Source organism: Ambystoma mexicanum, chromosome 7q (assembly GCF_040938575.1).
Source record: "Ambystoma mexicanum isolate Mex_15411 chromosome 7q, UKY_AmexF1_1, whole genome shotgun sequence".
NCBI lineage: Eukaryota > Metazoa > Chordata > Amphibia > Caudata > Ambystomatidae > Ambystoma > Ambystoma mexicanum.
Window position 1 is genome coordinate 1,043,711,044 of NC_090941.1, and position 11,205 is coordinate 1,043,722,248.

Genomic DNA, 11,205 nt, shown 5'->3' on the forward strand with positions numbered 1-11,205 from the left:
TCTGGGTCCTGTAGTCTCCTCCACACTTTACTCTTATAATTGACCACATTCTACATTTTGCCGCACAAAACATCTGATTCCTATTTTTAACCTGCATGGACCCTTGACGGACAGTAGGCACCTGGTGAGTCAGTTCGTGCTGGCCATAGTGCAGAACACTGCACACTAAGCCTGCAGTCTATTTTAGATCCCACAGACCGCATTCCTTCTGGGAAGAAGGGGGAGTTTGACTCCTCTATAGCACTAACATTTTACAAAGCGTAGGATCTGACATTACAAATCAATACAGCTAAAAGTTAATTGTGCCTTATATTTATACAATAACTACCTTCTTCAATGCTTGCCTATGTCTGTGTATGTGATTATGTTTGCATGAGAGAGTTTTCCCAGTGCCCCTCCTTCCCCCTAGTCCATTATAGTGCCTTAATGAGGTCTTGCCTAACTCTAAAGCGCTTGGGGGTTTGGGAGGACCCTAGTTCCTTCCCAACAAGACAAACAAATAATAACAATGGCACTAGACAGCAGTCCTAGCCCAGCCTTCATGAGTTGTGAGACATATGACCTGTTAAGTTGTTTACTTGTCACATTGTTGAAAGTCCATGTTTCCCCTTTTGTGTAAGAGTGCAAGATGTATGTGTATCCTCCTTTCAATACAACACATGTGTTTTGAATAACATACAAATGAGGATAGCTTTTAAGGAAGGCTGTGCTCTTTTTTAGTTTTCTCAGATATATATCTATTTGATTATGTATACTGTTTTTGTAAAGGCTGCAGCCTTTACAAAAATCCATTAAATGTCTTTGAAGCATATGCTGGAATCACCACCCCAATCCTCTCCCCCCGTCTCTGACACCTACTGATAGGATTTCTTTCAGACATGAATGTGTGTTGTTAACTTGATATAAAGATTGCGTTGCTAAAGTCATCGCTTACTCCGTCTATATAATCTGCTGGGCATCAGGGTTAATGCCTCTATCATTGCCTGGGGGGGGGAGGACACCTAAAAAATATTTATTGAACTTAAACATACCAGAAAACAGTTGCTAAGTGCTACAAAAAGTGAAAACAATACATTTAGCACAATACAATGTAATGCACATACTTTGCTACGGTCCAATGTATTTAAGTGCCTGACTGGAAAGAACATAGAGTTTCAATCTAGAATTTATATTTTGACCATTAATTTGCTGGTAATTATGAGGGAGGACGCCGGTGGTGGCACTTACAATGCTGTGTGGTACGCATCCCTGTCCCCAAAAACAAGGACAACAGTGCTTTTTTTATGTGGAAAATATGGAGCTCTGCCTCCTTTAAATCTTAACAAAAGGGTTGTATTTGTTGCATATGAAGGTTGCCACTGACAAAGCCAAGCTATGGTAAAAGCCCCACCTGGGTTTCACTGGTCCCCAGGTAATACCCCAGGTCGGTTTCGTTGATGTCTTATCTTTTATTATTGGGCTGGGGCAGACAGTCATGTGTGAATCGGAGAGTGCTAATGGCCCCTTTCCCTGACAAGTCACATCTCACTGGGAAAGGAGCTATAAGCATTCCAAAGCCCATATTCACCCTATTCTCCACAGTAGATGCCTGCATCACATAAGCCTGAACCAGTGTAATGCATGCACACGTGGACATTCTATTCAAAAGGTGCTTGTGTAAAACAATCTCTGAGATGTTAAGAAAGTAGGGCAAAACACAGAGATATCTCCCTGTCTTGTCTTAGGCAGGTTAGAGAATTGCAAGCAATGGTGTTGTAAATGTTTGCAGACTCGTTGATTTCGAGAATAACGGGTGTTTAAAATTAATGTTGGAAACAAGGAAAGGGGGTGTTTTTAAAAAAGTGGAGACGAGCATGGGTGCAACTTTAAACTGAGAGTTCCAACAGAACATTCCAGAGACACTCCCCCTTCATAGTGCACCCTCTTTATGGGGACAGTCTTTTGTCGTACAATGCTAGGGTCACCCAGGTTCATGTAGACAATGGAACCTAGTCAATAACAAACAAAAGGCTAGGTGCGTGGGGATAGCTCAAGGGCAACGTGCTTGTCTTGGAAGCAAGCCAACGCAGTGCAACACATGTTCGAATCCCGAGCCTAGAAACCTATCTGTGGTATTAAGCACGTTATAAAAGACCAATTATAATTATAAAGGCTTATTTAATGGTTCTTTCACTTAATATGGTACAATCACCTGACGTTTCTTGGACGTCACCAAGAAGAATTCAATGCTTACATGTATCTGCAATAAGTAACGCCATTCCTAAATGTGTCATGCTATGTTACTCTACATGTCAGTATTCCAGGCCCAACACATGGAATAAAAGGTGAGTTCAGAAAGTGAAGATATGACGGGGGATTTCATACATCTATATGGCATTATGAAAAAGTAATAGGGGATATGTTTGGGGTGCCAGAGTGAGTGGTTTTACAGAAAAGGTTCTACCTTGATCAGAAATCCACTTCAAATGTGTAAGCTTTATAGATGTGTCCCTATGTGGTCTTGGGAGTGGTGAAAATAATTTGCCCCAATGGAAGTCGAAATAGGCCAATGTGGCCAACCATTGATGCCCTCCGATGGAAGTCGAAATAGGCCAATGTGGCCGACCATTAATGCACTCCGATGGAAGTCGAAATAGACCAATGTTGCAGACCATTAATGCGCTCCAATGGAAGTTGAAATAGGCCAATGTGGCTGACCACTAATGCGCTCCGATAGAAGTCAAAATAGGCCAATGTGGCCGACCATTAATGCGCTCCGATGGAAGTCGACATAGGCCAATGTGGCCGACCATTAATGCGCTCCAAAGGAAGTCGAAATAGGCCAATGTGGTCGACCATTAATGCACTCCAAAGGAAGTCGAAATAGGCCAATGTGGCCGACCATTAATACGCTCCTATGGAAGTCAAAATAGGCCAATGTGGCCGACCATTAATGCGCTCCAATGGATGTTGACATAGGCCAATGTGGCCGACCATTAATGCGCTCCAATGGAAGTCAAAATAGGCCAATATGGCCGACCATTTATGCGCTCCAAAGGAAGTCAAAATACGCCAATGTGGTCGACCATTAATGCACTTCAAAGGAAGTCAAAATAGGCCAATGTGGCCGACCATAAATGTGCTCCAATGGAAGTCGAAATAGGCCAATGTGAACGACCATTAATGTGTTCCAATGGAAGTTGAAACAGGCCAATGCGGCCGACAATTAATGCGCTCCAAAGGAAGTCGAAATAGGCGAATGTGGTCGACCATTATTGCACTCCAAAGTAAGTCGAAATAGGCCAATGTGGCCGACCATTAATGCGCTCGGATGGAAGTCGAAATAGGCCAATGTGGCTGACCATTAATGCGCTCCGATGGAAGTTGACATAGGCCAATGTGGCCGACCATTAATGCGCTCCAAAGGAAGTCAAAATAGGCCAATGTGGTCGACCATTAATGCACTTCAAAGGAAGTCAAAATAGTCCAATGTGGCCGACCATAAATGTGCTCCAATGGAAGTCGAAATAGGCCAATGTGAACGACCATTAATGTGCTCCAATGGAAGTTGAAACAGGACAATGTGGCTGACAATTAATGCGCTCCAATGGAAGTCGTAACAGGCCAATATGGCCGACCATTAATGCGCTCCAATGGAAGCCGAAATAGGCCAATGTGGCCGACCATTAATGTGCTCCAATGGAAGTTGAAATAGGCCAATGTGACCGACCATTAATGCCCTCCAATGGAAGTCGAAACAGGCCAATGTGACCGACCATTAATGCGCTCCAATGGAAGCCGAAATAGGCCAATGTGGTCGACCATTAATGCGCTCCAATGGAAGTTGAAATAGGCCAATGTGGCCGTCCATTAATGCGCTCCAATGCAAGTCGAAATAGGCCAATGTGGGCGACCATTAATGCGCTCCAAAGGAAGTCGAAATAGGCCAATTTGGCCGACCATTAATGCGCTCCAAAGGTAGTCAAAATAGGCCAATGTGGTCAAGCATTCATGCGCGTGCTGTTGTGAATGGCTTGGAGAGGCTTGATGTGCAGACAGATCACACTGTGGATGGAGGAGTGGGCATTGTCCCACTTTAAATGGAAAATGGTTGATAGCAGAACAACGTTGATGTGGTGGCTCCAAATGGATGCTAATTTAGTGTAGAGAAGGTATGGCTGGAATTGCAACTCAGGCAGGTTGTGGGGTGATCCTTGTTTGATGGTTAGAAGGTTGGGAGTCAATTGCTACGTGCGTTTGAGAGTTAACTCTGCAGGTAGATTAGAGCAAGTAGAAGCAGTGGTCTTGTGCATTTTAGAACGTTTGGAGGTGAGGTGGGTGGCAATAGGTGCCTGGGAAAAAAAAGGGTTGCCCACATGACTGTTTCCCCGGCAAGAGTTAAGGATTCCAGAGGCCAAAGCATGGTATGACGGATTGCCTGGAGGCGGGATACCTCCACTGGGCTGACCACAGCTTGTCCACTAGACTCATAGACTCACCGACTGCACTAGTATCAGGAGCTGGAAATGGAGTGCTGCAGAAAGGGCCCAGTGCTGGCAAGAGGTCCCCATGTGTCGTAGCACCTGCTCAAGCTGGGACCTTGGCAAAGTGCTGGTTCGGGGTCCTCCTGAAGTGCCCCACTCCTGTGCTGCACACTGCCATCCATTCCTGTTGGTGAGGGGGTGAGTGTTGAGGGCTCACGGTGGCTTGCTGTGATCCGGAGCACCGCTGTCACCCCTGTTTTTTTGGCCATTATCTACTTTTTTCTCCTACGTGCATCCTGCCAGACGTTGCAGTAGGAAATCAGAGGGCCTGGCTGCAGCCGGATTTGTACAAAGGCATGCTGGAAGATGCATGCTTGCATGAAGCACGTTGACCGATTAGATGGCACCTGGGAAGTCCTGTTGCCACTCAGAAAATCCCTTGGAGGCAGACTGAGCACCCCTGCATATAAGGGTTTTTGGGGGCAGAGACTCAAAGCAGCAAAGATGGAAGAGTACCTGTAAGAAGACGACATTCCATACAGAAGGTCCATTGGTCTAAATGAATGTCACAGAAATGATTGGCTGCGTTTCCCTAAGGCTGCTGCCTTCGAAATATGGACCCATTTCACACATTTACCTCTGGTGGATGGCCATTCTATTCCCATGGTTACCATTGCTTAAAGAGGAACATAGTTGACTGTATGCTGTTGCCCACAGCTGCTATTATTTGTGTTCAGCGAGAGATCACTGCAAGGTGCTTTCCCTGAAGTGGGGTATCTGTGTGTTGGTGTCACTCACCACTATGCTGGAATGAGGGGTCACATGTCTTAATACCGAATACATATATGTCAAATGCCCATATATCTAAACCTTTACCTTGAAAACATTTATATTGAATGCATTTTTTTGGAGGGGGAGAGTCCACCCTGCAAACCTCCTTTCCAACCCCTAGAAACCCACCCCGAACATTTCCCAAAAATATTTAACCCTGTACCCCACCATTAATACATTCGATATACAGGTTTTCAAGATAAAGGTTTCGATATAAATGTCATTTTATATAAAATATTCGGTATAAACACTGTACACCGGAATGGTGATGTCTAACAGATTTCAAGCTAAACCCAACTTCGTTACGGGAACAAGGAGCCCAAAATATCCCCTTCCATCCCAGCAGTGAGCTGGTGGAAGACCTCAGTTGTCATGAACTTCATGTTGAGATAACATTGGCGTAAACAAATATTTCCTTCAGCTGAGTGTAAGGATTGATGGCACAGGCACTAAGCTGGATGCACACGTGCAGTACGTTTTTTAGGGGGAGCAGATTTGGCGACTGTAACGTCCCCTGAAAGTAGAGTCTGCACAGAAATGAAGACATCAAAGGATAGTCCCATCTAGCCAATGTAAGAATCCCGCGGGTTGGGGCTCCTCAGTCTCTATATTTAGGCAGGATGTCCATGTGGAGAAGATGAGCACATGCATGATTGATGTTTGCCACATCTCCCTTTATTTTCATTGCAGGAGGAGTGCACTCATCAGTGGCCCCCCTGGAGTTTCCAGTGCTACCTCTTGTCCCTTAATAGTTTGGTACATTTATTGTAGAGAAAGACATTCCATGCTTCAGATAGCCAGGGAGGAAGGGAAGCTCCAGTTTCAGGGTTGTGCCTTGATTTTCTTAACAGACATCATAGACAAGCAGCATAAAATCTCTTCACCGAAGACAAGACCGTGACATATCAAATACCCCAGATCCTTCTCATCCTCACCATCGTCTCCATTGAGGGGGCAGTGAATACCTTCATAGGTTGCACAGATGTGTGGCACAACTGGAGACTCACGTGTTGCCATGTCAATCACTTTCACCTGGAGAATGAGAATGTGCACCTAAAATATATGTTTAGAATCCTCTGCTGGAAAGCATTGTAGCATCCTAAATCTTGAAAACAAATCCCGAAGAAGCTCTCACCGGCAATACTCTATAGTGTATATGATATGTACAGCATAATTGCAGCCTCTGAAAGATCTCCAGAACCTTAAATACTCCTTGCGGGTCCAGAATTATACCTAGCAAATCATTCCAAACAACCCACGTACATTCTAAATGATGCTCCCTGCAGAATTGCCTATTTTCTGATCTCCAGGACTGGGATGCATTTGGTTGAGGAATGTAGAGTTTTGCCTAGGACCCTCTGTGTCCGCTCCCCTATCGTTTTAGCAGTTGTTACAGCATTCTGGGTTCATCCACAGAAAGGGTGGACAAGTAAATGGGGTAGTCTCACTGATGTTGCATTTATGAAAGTTGATAAGGAGGACATTGTGGATTGCCTTTGCTCGTAATGGACCCTCAGTAGAGTCCCAGGCCGTTATGTTGGAGGTTTTCAAGTTGGTGAAAGTACTTATTTGAGATATTTACATCTTCAAAGCAGTGAGGATCATGTGAGCCGTCAGAAGTGACCTTCATAGTTCAGAAGCTAAGCTATATACCCTTAATTCCGAGAAAGCCATTTGCTGAGGTGGATAGTACTAGCTTAGATTCATGAGAACTTAGTAGAAGTTCAGCACTTACCCCAGTCTCAAACGACTGAGTGCACTTGATCCCCCCTCCCTGTGACCCTCTGTGCACTTGCTCGATCCTTACACTCCGTGCCTGAAGATCGCTGTCTGTCTCTCCCTTTTCTTCACCCCTAATAGCGCTGGTAAAATTGAAGAATCGCCGTAAGGTCTATTTGCTATATCCCATACTGTTTAATGTATTTTTACGCACTTACTCTGTCTGTGAAGACTATTATCGTCTCTGTTTTTCAAGGGCTCTGAGCGACTGTTGTTTTTTCCCTGTGTTCGCACCCTCCTTGAGCGCTTTGAAACAGTTGCCTGTGTCTAGACGCTATATAAATAAACAATACAGTCTAATACATGTAACACAACATAAAGAGGTAACAATCCAGAGCAGCAAAAGAACAGGATAACTCCCAAGGAATCCATTGGCATGGGTGGTGCATAATGAACGTGGAAATGTGCATCTATGAGAAATTAAATACTCATTTGGCTTTCAGTCTCTTAGGAAATAAGATATTAATGTTACTGTTGTACCGTGCATGCTGGCTATGCATGAGCTGAGAGAATGTTGATGTGTCACAGTGGAAAGTTTGGGTGTGAGCGTCTGTCAAGGTCCCAGCTTTAGTCAGTTGCGGACAAGTCAGCCTGGGCGATGGGACCCAGCGGTTCTCTCTGTACCATCTTAAAGAGACTTACAATAAAGCTTAACTGAAGGAACCTAAGGGAGTGTCCAAGAAGCAGCTGTCTTACAGTTACGTGCTCTGTATTATATGAGGATGACTCCAAGGTAGGTATATCCATCGGAAACATATGTCAATAACCCTAACCTTTCCAGTTTGGCTGGGATAAGAGTACTGCATGCAACCTTTGAATGCACTCTCAATGGGAGGTAGACTATGACCTAGAAAATGCCACCAGAGAAACTCCTCAGCATAACAGGGAGGTGTTGCCCATGTGCCATCATCTGCGTCTGTTTGACCATTCACCAGGTTACTTACACATGCACCCATACAACCACAATCAGACACCCTCCCCATCAAGCCTGGTGTGCCTTTCGATCAGCTTGCCATTTGCAATGACCCATGCAAATGGCATCTCTCAGCACATACCCCAGCTTCTGATTGACTGGGCGGACTTGTTCCCCTCCCTCCCAGCTCTGCACTTGCCCCCCTTGATCTCCTGCACCTGTCTGCACTCTTGCATAATCTGAATGCACCATTCTTGAAGATTGTCTATCTGTTTTTTCCTTGTCTCCTCTCCTTGCATGGTGACTCTTCAATGCACTTGGAAAAACTGCAGAATCGTCATCAGACCTATTTGCTGTTATCTACACCATTAATTGTATTATATGCACTTGTTCCATGCATCCACTCTGCCTTTGTAGACTTGTATCATTCTGAAATTCAAGGGCTCTGAATGACTCTTGTTTTTCCCCCTTGTTCCCTCCCTTCTTGAGCGCTTTGAAACTCTTGCTTTGTGTATAGGCGCTTTACAAATAAACAATACCATACCAGAAAACAGTTGTAAGGTGTGTTGTAATCTGTCTCCTGAGCCTTGCACATGTAGAACCTGGAAGGCTCGGAAGCGGGATTCGAGGACCGTTGATGGGCCATGTGGCAGCTCTGTGCGAGTCCCAACAGGCGTGCTGAATAAGGAAACTTGATCTTACCTACATGCGTGCTTGGCCTCTTTCAGTGGCGACGAGGAGAGAGTGGGCATGTGGGGGACCCCTTATCCACCACGGAATGAATTAGGTTGTGTCTGCACCAACGTAGAAGCTTAGGAAGGCGGATCCCGACCCAGGGAGAACGTCACACTAAGGACGCTCACTTTGGCTCAATCAGCAGGTGAGGAGTATAAGGAAAGGTGTCAGGACGGAGCAGCAACAGGCCTCACAGATTTTGGCAGAGGCACGGTAAATTGCTTGTAGGCCAGAGGAAAGGACCTGCAAACTTAAACACCAACACAAAGCAGGAAGCCTGCCATGGCAACCCAGCCCACAACATTACGGCCAGTAAAGGGGTAACCAATCAAGCCAGCAACATGGCACAATACGAAATAAACGTGTTCACAGCGCAGTATCTGCAGATTAAAGCTGATTTCAGCAAAGTACAAGACATGTAATGACTGTTAGAGGAAAAACAGAGGGAAATCTTAATATTAGATGCTGAGAGTGACTTAAATACTGGGAAAATAACAGTACAGACAAAGGATAATCAGAACAAGTACAAACATGGCAGTTGCTAGCATGGCACCACCCCCACCTTTCTTAGCTGAACCAGGCACACCTACAATCAGGTGGAAAAAAAAGGTTGACACCTATTTCTTAGCAATAGGAGGCGATACATTTGTGTACAGTAGGAAGCAGGCTGTTCCTCTGCATAACCTAGGCGCAGAAGGGAGGAGTGTATACGACGGCCTCCCAGAACCAGAAGAGTCTGGTCAAGGCGACACTGATGAGTATATCATAGCATACAAGAAATTGCAAAATCACTTCAAACCAAAACAAAAACATCACCTTTGAATGCCATACATGTTTTGAAAGAGTGCAGGAACCGCAAGAACCGGTGGAATGTTTTGTTGCAGCTCTGAGAACACTAAATCACACATGTGATTTTGGGATGCTGACCAACTCCTTGATAAGGGATACATTAGTACGTTGTACTAACAGTAGTAGAGGGCAAGAAAACTGGCAGTGGAAGTTGCTAGAGGAATAGAGCAAACTTCCCGATATAATGAGAGCATGAGAAATGAGAAACAAGGACATGAGATTGCAGCATTAAAACAAAATAGAAGAACTAATGAAGGAAGGGAAATTAAATGTTACACGTGCCACAGCAATCAACACCTATCTTCCAACATATGCTGTCCGGCAAGGAACTTGAACTGCGTTAAATGCAAAAGGAGAGGACATTTTGTAAGAGTTTGTCGTGAATCATTTTCAATTGAACCTATTGAAACAGGGTGGAGATCCCAGAGCAAGAATAAAGGACAATGAACCAGTCCATGGCTTAAACTAAGCATGTGCTAGAAGTAAATGAAGTCTCCGGAAAAGGAGGGGGAACGACTGACGTATTCTTAGTAAATGGCAAAGTGGTGACCATGAAGGTGGATAGCTGCTCTGCTTGAACCATAATGAGCAAGGTATGTATGAGGAGTGCGTGGAAGGAAAAGTTGAAGACTTGCTAAAATACGACATAGAACCCTATGCTTATGGAAATGTAAAGATTGAGTTTCTGGGTAACTTTTCTGTAGACGTCAAGTATAAGGGCAGGAGCTGTGTGGTAGATGTCTACGTGACTAAAGAAGGATTGTTGTTGTTGGGCTGGAATGAGCAGTTCAGTTTAGGTATTTGCATACAAGCGAGCGCACCAGTACTGATTACCATAGCAGAAGTTGGTGACAAGTGGGAAAAGGAATTTCCAGAGGTTTTCTCAGAAGAGTTAGGGAGATTGAATGGTTTTGAACATTGTGTTAGACTCAAGAAGGCGGCGGTGCCAAAAGTACACAAAGTAAGAACAGTTCCACAACAGCTAAGGAATAAACTGAAAGAGGAACTGGAGATGTTGCTTCAAAAGGGGATAATTGAAAGGATTGAAAGTCAGAGTGGTTATCTCCAGTCGTGATTGTGGCAAAGCCAAATGGTAGCATCAGACTCTGTGTAGATCTAAGAGACTTAAATAAGAACATTTGGGTGGATGGCCACCCACTACCCATCATTTCGGAAGCATTATGGACACTAAACAATGCAAGATTGGTTTCAGTTATTGTCAGGGAGGTGACAGCAAAGGGATTAGTGGCATTTTTGGAGAAGATCTTCTTGAAAGAAGGTTTTCCCTCAGAAATTGTCTCCGATAATGGTGTTCAATTCTGTTTTGAATTCATGAAGAATTTTCTTAACAGTAATGTCATCAAACATACACGCACAGCCTTATTTCATCCAAGGTCAAATGTGATGGTAAAAAGGAATAACAGATTTATTAATGATGGTATCCAATAGGCATTATGGTCAGGGTTGCTGTGGAAAGAAGTTTTGGATCACATGATGTGGAGTTATCTCACCACACCCCACCCGGTAACAAAGGTATCACTGTTTGTGTCTTTAAAAGGAAGAGAACCAGGAATCATATTGTGCCCGGGGTGGCTAGGTTTGGTAAATTCAGTGGTAAAACATAGGAAAGGCATC